At 37.8% G+C, this 14,530-nt stretch overlaps 1 long non-coding RNA gene across 1 annotated transcript in view; it reads right to left on the bottom strand.

Annotated features, from left to right (window-relative positions):
• LOC146544274 (uncharacterized) overlaps positions 1-14,530 on the bottom strand; it is a 272,682-nt gene that overhangs the window by 183,951 nt on the left and 74,201 nt on the right. The window contains exon 2 of the long non-coding RNA XR_014883851.1: positions 13,094-13,568. This is a non-coding gene — a long non-coding RNA (uncharacterized LOC146544274). The remainder of the gene's footprint in view (positions 1-13,093; positions 13,569-14,530) is intronic.

Genomic DNA, 14,530 nt, shown 5'->3' on the forward strand with positions numbered 1-14,530 from the left:
TAATAGAAAATTGTAAGGCTGAAGTGTTATATGATGCATTATTTAAAACAGTTGGATTTATGCAGAGAAGTCTAAGGGCCATCTTAAAGGATTCAGTGTTCTTTACCTTATTCTGATTAGAAAAAAAAAGATATCTTAAAACTTTGAAGCTAACATCCACTATTTAGTCTCTGCAAATGTTCAGTAAGCCTTGATGAACATCAGTTGCACCATTTTTTCCACAATGAGAAATTCAGTGACACACCTTTTTCTCATATCCACTTCCATGACAGATTCCATTCTGTCAGACTGCTCCTTTACTGCCATTTGTCACATGGCAACAACTGATTCAACCTTTGCTGCCACACCACCAGCATCCACCTCTAAAGTCAAGAGTCAACATAATAAAATAGGAGGTATTACTTTCAGGGCAGACATTATATTCTACTCTGTAAATTGAAGAGCAATCAACATCACACAGTCCTGTCACTTTTCTATGAAAGTTTATAATTTTCATGTCCATTAAATGTTGTAAGAATCTTCTCCAGGGGACAGAAGTTCCTCTAGATAAGAGATTCTAAATTCACACACTACAGCTTTATTTGCTTTAAAGCTCTTTCCACAAGCATTAATATACCATCAAACATTTCAAATATATCCTTTGCAGGGACCAGCTATGCAGATTGCTATGAGCTTTAACAATTCTGTGTATCATCTATCAGTGTCCTCAGAGTAGTGTCACCCTCCCAGGTTTCATCAGATACCTACAGAGCAATTCAAACAGCATGATGGCTGTTTGGGGTTTGCAATATTTACCCTGATTAGTCAAACTGATCCCACACTTCTGTTTTGGTTGTTTCATGCCCCTGAGGGAAAAGCAATCAACCCCGTGAATCCAGAGCATGATTTGAAACTTGATGTATTACCGTAAGCTTCCATAAAATCTATGGCTGGAACTTCACATCCATTGGGAACCAAGGATTGTGAAACAATGTGAAGTGAGACATGAGCTCCAACACAGCAAGTTAAAACTTCATGGTTGATTTAGTGACTCAGCACTTGCTTAACACTTCTCAAATTATTTTTAGACTATCTGGTGTGGAAGAGTATGCATCAGAAGTTGCTTGTGTATCATTTCATCTCCACCTTTACAAATATGGGGCAAGCAAGTACATAAGTGAAACAGAAAGAATGAATTAACAGCAAAATTGTTAAGAAACAAAACTCGAAGTAGCCTTGATAGTAGCCTTGATCCTTCTTAAAACCTAAAAGGACACAAAGACTCCCCACTGTTCTGAGACAGTGATCCCACTTTTATCGCTAGCTCATCTAACAGTCGCATCATTTCTAACCAGGGATCGGAGTTGACAATCTGACTGTAGGTGCTTCAAGCATGATCATTTCTCAAGTTATCTCTATTCTGCAAAAATCTTAAAACCATTTCACCACTGAAGGTAATTCAGCAGGCAGCAGCAAGGCAACATTGCTCTTCTGATCCTCACTCCTGCCTGTGGAGGAGCAACTTAACAGAACAATTGTGGCTTTCAAAGGCAAAGGTAGCATAAGACCATACATCTGAATGACCAGCCTTGAGCCTCACTGCATTGAATTAATTGTGAATCTTATTTTGTTCCAATGCTGCGGAGTGAAACAGTATGATCTCAGATGGAAGGTATTGCTTCATCTCTTGAAACAACTGAATTCAGCAATAAATTTAAAAAAATAATAATAATAATTGCAGGGTGCCTGCAATTAGAGATTGAAAGCCCAAGTAAAAGCATTTCTTTATCTTATGAAACACAGAGCATTGTACTTATAATAAAATGTCATTAATCATATTTGTTATTGTAATACATATGAAAGTAAGTTGATCAGAAACAGTACAGATGTCAGGAGTACACAAAGTAGTAGAAGAGAAGCTTCTCGTTTCTGTCCTGATGGGTAGCAGTCATACACCAGCTTAACGTAATAGCTCAATAATAATTTTAGTAGTTTATGCAGTATATAAATCTATACATTCATTATCCAGGAGGAGCATAGTTCAATCACAGAGTATATGAATATTATTAAATACAAGATCCTTCTACTACCCACAGCCACTTGAAGTTTTGTAACAGCAATCAGTACAGAAAAAACGTTCCTTCCAAAGGCCCCATAACATTAACCTAGAACTGAAGTCAGTGCATACTGCCCATCTTACTGGGGAAGGGATGTTTATGACTCAGAAGTATGGTAGGTAGAACAAACAATGGAATACAACAAAGACCTCCCATCTAGGGCATAAGAAAAAAAAAATAGGTTAATATCTCACCCATTTATTAGCTCCTTTTCAAGATCAACCTTAAGTCACAAAAATAAAAATTGAGACTCTGGTAAAGAGCAGAAAAAAAAAAAAGAAAGCACTAGAGCACAAGTAGGAGACTTGTGATGTTAGAAAAAAATCCAGCATAATCTTAAAGCATTCCTCTTCTTGCCCGAAACGTATTTATTGCAGCTATATTAGATCCTTGTTTCTACCAACTGTAATAATGGTTTAGCAGGTATTACTTATAACAAGATACGTTTCTTAAAAACTAGGAGCTTATTTATCATTTAGAAACTGAAACAAATAAAACGTTTCCTTACTTTGTAATATTAAAAATTCAAACAAAATATTACACTAACAGAGGGCAATTTTCAGTACCATTACTAACTGTGTGAAGCCTGTGTGATCTTAAATTCTCCATGTTTTCCAGCATTTGTGTAATCCCACTAAAACCAAAAGGCAACACCAGGGGCTTTTGTGGAAGATGCACTCTCCTTTCTTCACTGACCTTTTCTTCAGTGCTTCCTGGTACTTACCACCAGGCTTAAATAATTAAACATGCTTAAGTCTTAAGTGATTGCAAAACTGCATCTACGTTTAAAAAGCATTATTTAGACAGTACATTGTAGTTCAACAACAGCAGGCCAAATGCTTGTTCAGAAAATGGCATCCTTATTGGAACTACCTACTCATTTACATTGCCTGAGAATCTGGACAAGAACATGAAAGTGACCTCCTAGTACAGCAATTACATTTAACTAGAGAAAAAAAAGAAGACAACTATCAGTAACATTCAGAAGTAAAATAATTCAAGTATGAAAAGCTCAGGGATAGTTTCTGGTAGGGAGAACATTCATTCTTGTCACACAGTAGACATTTCATCTGGACAAAATAGCTTTAGGAAATTATTACTTACAATACACACTTACAATGTACGTTATTTCCTCAAATGTTGATAGATTTAGAAAAATCACGAGTTTCCAAAGTGTGTTTTCTCCTCATCAGTATAACACACAATTCCTTTCCACTATGAAATGAAACAGTTATAAATATCCAAGTAGTAGCCTTACCGATTTCTACTTCTGGCTTCAACCATAATATTTTGCTTCCAAGGTTTTTCGCCCCATAATTTAAAGCACAAAGAAAAATGGTAATGGGAGAAAAGAAGAATATTTCCTTCTGAAAGGAAAAACCAGAAAGTCTTCAAACTGGCTCATCTCTAGCCACAGACAAGGAGATAGGTCTATGTTCCAGCCAGATAAGAGGTGATGAATTAAGCTTGGCTTCTTCACTGCTAGATACAAGACCCAAAAGCTCCCGTTTAATTCCAGAGAGAATAGCAATTGAAATTCATATGATTCACAGCAAAACTTCAATGGGAAATTACATAAATATGATTTTATTGGATAATTCCTTTACTTTTCCCCTCTTTTCACATACTGTAAGAATGTCTAGGAGACTTGTAGGTTATGGGTTCAAAGACAGACTTAAATCTATTACACTTGGAATGTTTCACCGAGATCTTCACAAAAAAGGAACTCAAGGGAGCCAGGAAATTCTACGCTTTGTTACTACACTTCTTATCTAACATTGCCAGTGCAGGAAAACAGGATAATTAGCACCACTTGCCCAGTGGCAAATATTCCCCTTCAAAAGAAAAAAAAAAAAGAGTTCAGATTCAGGTAGACATGCAAAGATGACTTTTAATAGTTCTTGTATTAAAAATTAGTATCCCAAAATCACATAGTGTACAACTGAGTCTGATAGATCTGGAGGCAGGCGTGGAGCTTCTCTATTCATCTAAATGAATTAAAAGACCTTGCATCTCCACCTACTTCAGAAAAAGAAAAATATAAGAATTAAAGCAGATTAAGAGACTCTTTTAGGCAGTTTAAGACCCTTAAGCACACATTCCTAAGCCAAGTATTTATAATTTAAGAAGGCTCCTAGTTACCTCTCTCAACTGTCAATGTTTCCAGTATTGCAATAAAGCTGCTTAAATTATAAAGCTGATTGCCAAGGGAATCCCCGTTGGAAGGGATCTTTTGCGGTTTGAAGGGTTGTGACTTCTAAAAGGAGGGCATCAGGTTACTTCATCAAGCCCTGAATATCAATGACGAAGGAAGAAAAGGAAAGCTAACAAGTCAGACTATGCTATCTCTCACTATCCAGCTAAATCGAATGGTATTTGCTTGGTATTACAGTGCCAAGGACGAAGGCGATCTCTGCTCCCGAAGCCACTTTGCTCTCCAGTGAAAAAATAGAGATATTCTGGTGCAGGTCACACTAAAATACGCGGTGCTTCTGAGCAGCACTGCTACATGCAGATTATTTCACTAGAAGTACCAACTGGCATTTCAAAGGAAAAAAACAAAATGCCTCAGATTTGATAGAAAAAAAAAAGTGGAGAAAAAAAGCAAACTGTATTTACTGACAACAAATTTACATTAATCCAGTTTATTCAAATTACTTGCATATTCTAGAGTTGGTAATATAGAGCCATTCATGAATTTTTTAGTCACTGAAATCTTCAAAGCTTACAAAGTTTTGAAGTATTCCAATGGAATGTGTGGGTGATTACTTCAAAATTACCAGGTAGTCAAGCACTCTAAGGACTAGTTCATGTGAAAATTGTAATTGTTGATTTTCTGGAAATTAAAGTACCAAGCTATTGGGTTAGATCACTTCTTATTTCCATTACAATGCAAAACTTCAATGCATCCATCATTCATTTAAGCATTATTTCTGGATACTTCAGCTTTTGCATACTTGCATATTAAACTACCTCTTCCATATGCCTCATTTCTGCCTCAAACTCTTCCTGAGCTCAGCTAATCCAAATCTCAACTACTGTAAACCAATTGTTCACTCTCATTGTTGTCCCAACAATCCCATTTAAACTCTGATTTTGCACGTATCCACATGACTTCCGGCTGCATGAAGCTTCTTGTTTTCTTGGCCCTGCATGCATCTTGTAGTTCACATTCCTTTCTCCCATGCTTGATCTAAGCCACGTATTACTCATCTGTTTCCAAATCTAGATTGCACTTCCACCTATCAGAAGTAATTGCAATTTAGGAGATAAACACATGACTTCAAAGTTTATACTCCTGTCACAATACAATAATTGAAGAGTCCACAGTATGGCAGTATTTCATAGAATCATAGAATCATAGAATCACCAAGGTTGGAAAAGACCTAAAAGATCATCCAGTCCAACCGTTCACCTATTACCAATAGCTCCCACTAAACCATATCCCTCAACACAACATCCAGTCTTTCCTTGAACACCCCCAGGGTTGGTGACTCCACCACCTCCCTGGGCAGTCCATTCCAGTGCCTGACCACCCTTTCTGAAAAGTAATACTTCCTAATGTCCAGCTTGAATCTCCCCTGCCACAGCTTGAAACCATTCAAACCATTGAAACCATTTTCATTAAGGTATATTCTTAGCCATTGTACACTCCTTTGCTTAAAGAATTTCCATTTCCTATTCAAGTCCAAGGCTCAACTCTTCAAGGTTTTCAAGAAAGATACAAATCCCTTACAAAGATTCGGAAATATTACTCTTGTTATTATCCTTGTTCTATCTACTTTGTTCAAAGCAGAAACACAGACTTGGGGCCCAACTGGTATTCCTGAAGCGTATACATGAGGGGCTTTGTAAGAGCAAAATTCAGTCATGATTATTTCACAACCCATTTCTACCAACATGAGCTGCAAAAATACTCTTTTGCAACATGCAAAAGCAAAATCTTCTTCCAAAGACAGCCTGTACAATGCAATCCCCACTTACATACATACAATACTATAATGCTACTTTTGCCTTCAGGGTAATCTCTGTCTTATTTTAACTTCCTACTTTGAGTTCAAGCATTCCACTCTCTTTTCTCCAGTTTTTACTGTTGAATCTTCTGCTTTCCAGAAACTGTCTATTCTTTCAGATTTCATTAAGAAAGCAAATCGTAGACAGAATATTTAGCCTTATTTTTTTTTCCTAGGAATAACTCAGAATTTATTGATTTATATGAAACACACAGATACTGTATAAGTAGCTCCAGATAAAGCCTTATAAAAAAACAGGTTGAAACAAATGCAGCTTCAGCGTGAGAGATCCTGTGGAAGGAGCTCGCATCAGAACACTCATCTGCTCTTCGTCCCCTTATGAATTATAAAAACTATAAAAACCTTATAAAAAACTATAAATTGCTTAAGATTTCCAACAATACTTTAGCAGTGCAAAAATTTAGGGAAGAGAAAATCATTTTCCATAGGAAAAGTATAATCATCCCTAGCTTTATCTAATAATTCCAAAGAGATTAAACCAGTCATATTGGTTTAATATACTGGTAATCCACAAGATATATATAAATACATACATACACACGCATATATATATATATACACACATACATACATATATATATGTAGAGTAAAATGTTGCTTTTCTCATTCAGTAATATCTATCTGGAACAGGAGAAAAGACAGCAAGGAACATATTTGTAGACAAAAAAAAAAATTATACTGAAATATTGCTACTGCTTGATAGCTCCATATTGCATTGATAAGATTTTCTCTTACAACTGTACAAACAGTTCCATACTAAAGTTCCAATTTAACTGAATCAGGGATGTCAAGAGCAACAAGAAGGGCTTCTACAAGTACATAAGTGACAAAAGGAAGACTAGAGAAAAGGTGAGCCTTCTGCTGAAGGAAGTGAGAGATTCAGTTACACAGGCAGCAAAAACGGCCAAGATACTGGATGCCTTCTTTGCATCAGGTTTTATCAGCAAGGCTAGCCTTTAGGAGTTCATAGGTCCCAAATGCCAAAGGGAAAGGCTGGAACTAGGAAGATATTTCCTGACCTGATTCTCTTCCAGCAAGGGTACACTTCAGGAAATCGGATGTCCACGAATCCATACACTCTGATGGGATGCACCCGGATGAGGGAGCTGGAAGATTACATTGTGAGGCTGTGCCCTGTAATCTCTGCTTGATCACATCTCCCAAGAGACGCACTCGAAGACTGGAAGAAAGTAAACATCACTCCCTTATTCCAGGGGAGAAGGACAATCAGGGAACTACAAGCCAGTCAGCCTCACTTTGATCCCTGGGAAGGTGACGAAAAGCTCATTCTGGAAACCATTTCTGGCATGTGAAGGAGAAAAATCACCAGAAGTAGTCAGCACAGATTCACCAAGGTGAAATCATGCTTGACAAGCCTGATAAGCTTCTATAATGAAATGTGCAGTCTGACAGATGAAGAAAGAACAGCGGATATTGTTTTATTGGACTTCAGGAAGGCCTGAAGTCCTCTACAGAATTCACAAAGATAAGCTGTAGAAGTATAGGCTGGATGAAAACACAGCAAAGTGGATCAAAAACTGGCTGAACAGCTAGACCCAGAGGGTAGTGGTCAGTGATACCAAGTCTAAGTGAAAGCCAGTAAAGAGCAGAGTACTCCAGGGCTCAGTATGAGGTTCAGTCCTTTTTAACCTCTTCATTAAAAACCTGAATGATGGGGTGGAGGCACCTTCAGTAAATTCACAGATGATGCTAAATTATGGGGAGTGGCCAATTCACCAGAAAGCCATGGTCCACAGAGACCTTGACTGGCTTGAGAGATGAGCAGATAAGAATCTCATGACATGCAACAAGAGAACATATGGAAGAGTCCAGTGTAGAGTCACCAAGATGATGAATGGACCGGAGCATCTCTCGTATGAGGAAAGGCTGGTGGAAATGGCACTCTTTCACCTGGAAAGGAGGAGGATCAGGGGGATCTTACCAGTGTGCATGAATACCTAAAGAGAATGCAAAGATGACTGAGCCAAGCTCTTTTCAGTGGTGTCCAGTTCCAGGTAAGGAAGGAATGGGCATAAATGGAAATGCAGAAAGCTCTCTGAATATTAGGAAATACTTTTACTGTACAGGTGATGGAACATTGCCACAGGCAGCCCAAAGAAGCTGTGGAGTCTCTTCCTTGGAGATACTTAGAAGCTAACCAGATGTGGCCTTGCTTGAATCCCACAAGGGATGGGTCAGGTGACAGAGAATTCCCTATCAACTTCAACCATTCAGTGATCCTGTGAATACAAAAGATAGACTCTTTCATACCCTTAGAGTTAAATTGAGCAGAGATTCACAAAAAGAAAAAAGAAAAAAGAAAAAAAAAAAGGAAATTGTGTGAAAGTAATTTTATCTTTATCTCATATCAATTCAGCTATTTCAGAGGAGCTAAAACAAGAAAGATATAACCCTGTTCTTATTCTCATAAATATGATGAGCAACAGGACTGGAACAGACAGCCCCTAATTACCGTTGGACTTGATGAGCACTTGACATAAATTTAACCTACAAAAACATCATCTTAAATTGTGAAAGAGGTAGGAGACTAATGGGCTTAATGGAAAATCTCCCTGCTACAGGTTGTAAGCTCAAAGCTACATGAAAAATACAGCAACAGAAACCCTCCATATTTGCAATTATAATTAATTGCAAATATGCAATTAATCCTGATACAGGCATGCTTTTGTTTTATATTGTTGTTACCACTAGCCTTTGCAATGCATGAACAGAAAGGCTAGTTGAAAAAAAAAAAAAACAAAAAAAAAAACCAAGTTACAAAATAATTGTTGTCCATACAAAAAATATCTTCAATACACACTGATTAAAGACCTAGACTCCTTGCTATGTTTCAGTCTGTGCAGAGTAAGTCCTAAGAAATTCTATAGTTTCTCAGAAGTCTCTGCTCACCACTATCTTTCAGCATCAATAGTATTCTGCCATATGTAACCTCTCCCCCAGGTTAGTCAGCAAGAGCTCTTACACCACAGCAACTCTGTGAAGTGCCAATGTGATCCAAGAACAGTTACCTCAGGAAGCAAATACCTGTGTATATCTCTCAACACTCCTTGTTTTTTGACCACTGCTGAAGGTTACATCAAGTCATTTTCTCATTCTTCCCCCTCTCTCCTCCTCCCTCATTCATTAACTTTTGCATTAATTTCATAAAAACATAAGGAACTTACACTACCAAAAACATGTCTTCCTAGCTATTGCAATCTGTGGACAGCCAGTTAACAGGCAGTCTTTGTGGTTCTATTTTCTCTAAACAACCTGAGTAACTGTCCTTCAAAAAAGCTAAAACAAACTTTATTTTCAAACTTTCAAGTAGGAGTATCAGAAGCGGGAGCTTCATTATTTTTAACCTGCTGCTTAAGACTTGAGTAAATTTAACATGGGTTCTGAGCCTCTTTTATTCTTAAGTCTTATTCTTTGATACTGAGCAAAAAGGAATGGGAAAAAGAGGAGTGTGAAAAAGACAACTTGGATGTGGGCAACTAACTCGTCAATTGAAAGGATATATTTATAACTTCAACTTTTTTTCTCTTCATAGCTAAAAGCAGTAAAACATACTATCAATTCACTTGAAGTAAGAGATTTAAGAATGCTACTCATGGGAATTTCCTGTTTGATTATACCACTTGTAATTAGAGAAGTACACATTCATAAACATTGTGTATTTACTGATAAACTACACTTTTGTGGTTCTTTATTTGAAAGCCAGGCCCAGTATCATCACATTCAGGAAAGGTAATACTGCAGACCAACACAATGAGTCAGCAATCAAAACAACATGTTCTGCCATCCAACAAAGACTGCGTTTTAGATTCAAGTTCTGGAATCACCGGTATATCACCTCTATCCCATCTTCCCTCTGCCGCATGCTGCTGCAGAGCTCCAGGACTGACTTACCAGTTGTCAGCCCAGCTTGTTTCAGAAGGAAGGAGGAATTCATGTGTAAAGTACCCTGGGTCTTGGAAACACAGAAGCATGTGCTAGAGAAGCTTAGTGCCTGGATGGCTGACTTCAGCAGAGTGAAAAGGAAGCTGCTCAACTAACTGGAACTAAACAAAGAAGAAAACTGAAATTTCTTTATCTTCTATTTATTCTTAAAGTAACATTTATGTAATTCAGCTCATGCATCTCACTGTACCTACATTTCTGCAGGAGCTTTGCAGGCCTTACTTTCACTTTTTAGCAAGATACAGAGTGGGGAAAGCTCGTCAAAGCATCCAAACTGTACACAGAATACATCTTTCAAATTAGGTGCTGTTTGGGGCATTATGAAATACAATTAAAATAGAAGGGTCACTAAAACAAAACACTTGACTTTTCAAAGTTTTTTGTAAGATTTTTTTGGTGGTGGTGGTTTTTTTGTTTGTTTATTTTTATGTACTGTTAAAAAGAAGACAGTCCAAATACTGCTGAAGCTTGTTCACACACAAAAACCTGGCAGGGCTGAGAATAACCCATTTCCTTTGCTGCCATAAGAATAAGCAACAATATTAGAAACCAAAACTAATTCTGTGATAAAACATTAGCCTATATTACATAAGATGTACAGTGGAAGAAAAACAGAAAAATAAGCTAATATGACATCATAATTCAGAATTTAAATCCATGAAGAATTCTGAATCACAAAATTTACCAAAACATCAAAAGGCAGATAGGAGACTCAGGAGGAAAAGCACTAGGTTTCCCAATTCAGTGAATCTGTTGATATGAACAATAAAAAATAAATAAATAAATAAATAAATAAAATTGCATTATTCTTCAGCATAAGCAGAGAATACTATACCTCCCAAAAAACCACATTAGCTTCACTTCTATAGGTTTGATGATCAAAGAACAGATGATTTATAACATCTGGACATCATGTCAAGAAAGTAGTTACTTCCTTTCTTTTCCAGCCTCCAAATGACTATTGTTCCACTTAGTTCAGGATAGGCAATACTAATAAATTCAATCTTACATATCAAAATATGTAGAATTACTAGTGGATCAAATGCATTTTCTTTTTCCATAGAACATGAAAGTTGTTTCACTTCATTTCTCTCCTGCTCCCATCCAGTCAATGTCTCTGCTTTGATGGCCTCATTATACACTTCTTTTCTAAAGAGCATAAGTTAGCATTTTTCCTCTTTCCCCACCCCTGAAGGAAAAAAAAAAAAGAAAAAAAAAAAAAAAGAGGAGAGAATAATTACAGAGACTGTTCCCAATCATAAAAGAAAAAAAAAAAAAGAATAAAGACATATGTGCTACACGTGATGGAGCTTTTGGAAAGTACAATGAGGGAAAACTATTGCAAACCGCATGCTGCTCAGGAAGAGATTTCTTTGTCACAGTCATACAGTAAAAACACATGCAATACAGCAATCACTTCCAGAAAATGAGGGGAAACGCACCTATAACCAGTTTTCCTTTCTTCTATAATCTCTCTGTGAAACTATTATGCAAAACCAGTGGGAAATAGTGGGACTGACTGACAGGATACAATAATGTAAAGTGATTTGATTACTCTGAAGCAGAGCCTTTTCATTAAGTTTTTAGTTTACAACACAGGATCTATTACAAGAAGGCTCATTAAATTTTTTGTATCAAATGGATCAGACGTTCATCCTATCAGATGCACCCTCATATTTATAAATATTACGTAATTCCCCTTTTCTTTATATACATTACACATGAATATATATAAGCCCCTCTAACATCCAATCATTTAGTACAAAGGTATTTTAATCCATGCCTTTTTTTATACTTAGTAATCAGGTATGCAGCAGTCTTTCAAATAGATACCGTATATTTCAATGTTAGTCATTCATATTCATATAATTGAGAAGGAGTGAGTGCCTAGCAATTGCATTTGAAGAACCAAGCATCTTTGAAATGTATTTACAGATGGTTTTCTCACCTCCTTGGGAATGCTAAGTACTATCAGTGCAGCAATAAAAAAAATACTCAACTATAAGAGCTCTGATTCTATTGTAATACAGTGCTATTTCTGTTAAATAATGAAAAAAGGAAGGGGGGGGGGGCGGGGGGGGGGGTTAAAGGAGTAGTACTGTTCCCACAGAAGCAGGTTGGGTTTTTTTGTTTGTTTTTGGGAGGGGGGAGGAGGTGGAAAGAAGGAAAAGAGCTGAGTAGCATCACAGTCATATGAATGACAGATCTGAAGAAATATTGGAGAGCCATGAATCCTGCTAGGTGAGACACTCACTTTGGCCACTTGAAAGCCAGGTAGCATCTCCATCCCCAGAAGTAATAGCCCACAATAACTCATTTAGGATTGGCACTCTGTGCCAGAATTAATGTTTGACACTATATATTCCATACATTCTATGGCATACTTTTTTTTTTTTTGGGGGGGGGGGGGGGGGGGGGGGGCAGCATGAAAGCAGCATTCCAAATGTTAATGAGAAGTAAACAGCAGAACTTCATGTAAGAAAGTGCACAAATCCTCAATTTCCATTCTACCTTCTGCTTCCACTAAAAGCAGCAGAAGCAGCTTTTTAACTTACATATTCATTGTTCCAGAGCTGGCTGAAATGCAGAGAAAAAACTAGACAAGAATTATGGAAATATGGATACTTCTATTGAAGATATTACATGAGCTTCATTTCTTGCCTATTCTTGATTCTAAACATTTTTGCTGTTTTAATAACAAAAAAAAAGTAAGAAATCTTTCCTAGGAATTCTAATACCTTCAAAATGAGAGGAGCTTTCTAGTGCTATTCAACTAACGCTTTCCAGACCTATAGATCATTATTTTGCAAGCATTTTTGCTGTGCAAATAGCAGGGGAAAAAAGATAAAACAAAAAGAGGATACAAACCATAAGCACAGAATTTACAAATACCGCGCTGCATGCCACCTGCTACTCATGTTTATATATTTTTTCCAAGCCTAAACAAACAAGCACAACCAGCCTAGGAGACAGAAGGGATAGACAAACCCCCAGACTTACCGTTTGTGTTGTCCCTCTGCAAACTTCTCCAAAAGAAATGTAAATTCCCTTAGCTGTACTTTATTCTTCTCTCCTTTCTCTTTCTTGAGTCACACAGAAGCAAAATAATCAGTGTTCAGAGGTTCCATTTACTGCTCTACCATCCTCAGCAAAATGCGTCTAGGAGACTATGCCAAAAGTAAGCCCAGAACTCGGAGGCAATTGGAAGAGGAAGCGTGGGGGGTTGCCGAAGGACCAGATTGTGAAATGCAGCAGCTCAAGCGCAGAAATATTCTACTGTACAATATACCTGGCTTCTTGCTCACCAAAAAACTGTAGTGCAAACTGTCAGTAGTAGCCTCCAATAGCTGCTGTGTGTGCTGCAGATGGTACGTCTCACTGTTACCTTCCCAGATGGGTAGAGGATTCAGAGAGCAGCAAAACCAGGGGGTCGCCTCCAAACCAGGTGGATTGCCAGCCACTCATTCGCTCAGTCCTATTAATCAAGACAAGAACAGCTCAGTCACCAGAGGTATCTCCTTCCAGGGTGCACAGGATTATGGCAAGGTTATTAATCTTGCTTTGCTGCATCTCCCCCACCCCCTACATTCAGCAGCCTGCACTGAGATGATTGCCAGCTCTGTCTCTGTCCCTGTTCTACTGCATTTTGCTCAGCCCTCTGTTGCTGCAAGTGAAACACAGAGGAGGGAGGAATACTAATAAGGTGGTTAGCTACAGTTTCTTTAAGGCATTCTACATACTGCCTGTGCATGTGCATGTACACATTTTCTGGGGGCAATCTGGGTTTCTTTGTAGCTGAAATAGGACCTGTTTCTACATCAAAGTCTGAATTAATCTGGATTATCACTTAATGAATATCAGAGCCAGCAATTGTGTTTTACTTAGGATAAGAGGAGGGTACTAAATGCCCTAGAAGATTAGGAAGGCAGTAGTGGTTAGTGGAAGGAGGCAGGGGTTTGTACAGAAGCCATACCGTGCTCTGAATGTGTTCTGAAGTGCTTTAGGCACCGTTTTAGAACTCATTCTTATACCCTGTACCAGCTGGAATTTTAAAATCAGCACTATAACATCCGTATATAGATTAGACAGCAATATGCAAAGTCAAGTAAATATTTTTAGAAAAGAAAGGATTTCTGGCAGGAAAGGAAAAATTTAGGAAGTTGGCTGAGACAGACATCCAGCACTGCATTTATGAAGGTGCTTGAAATTCTTTACTAAGAGCCGTTCTTCTCAAACCGCTCACTCACGAAATGAATTTAGAGTTCTCAGTCCAGCAACTAGAACAAAGTTTCCAAGCATTCCTGAGGAGCTAGCCAGCATTGGTACACTAGCTTGGGAATTGCTGAGGCAGGTAGAAATCTGAGTTGTAAGTCACTCCTCTGAAATCCAAAGGCAGTCATATTGCCTTTGCACTTCCATAGGTATTCCAGACCTTCC

This window comes from Meleagris gallopavo, chromosome 5 (assembly GCF_905368555.1).
Source record: "Meleagris gallopavo chromosome 5, MGAL_WU_HG_1.1, whole genome shotgun sequence".
NCBI classification, from domain to species: domain Eukaryota; kingdom Metazoa; phylum Chordata; class Aves; order Galliformes; family Phasianidae; genus Meleagris; species Meleagris gallopavo.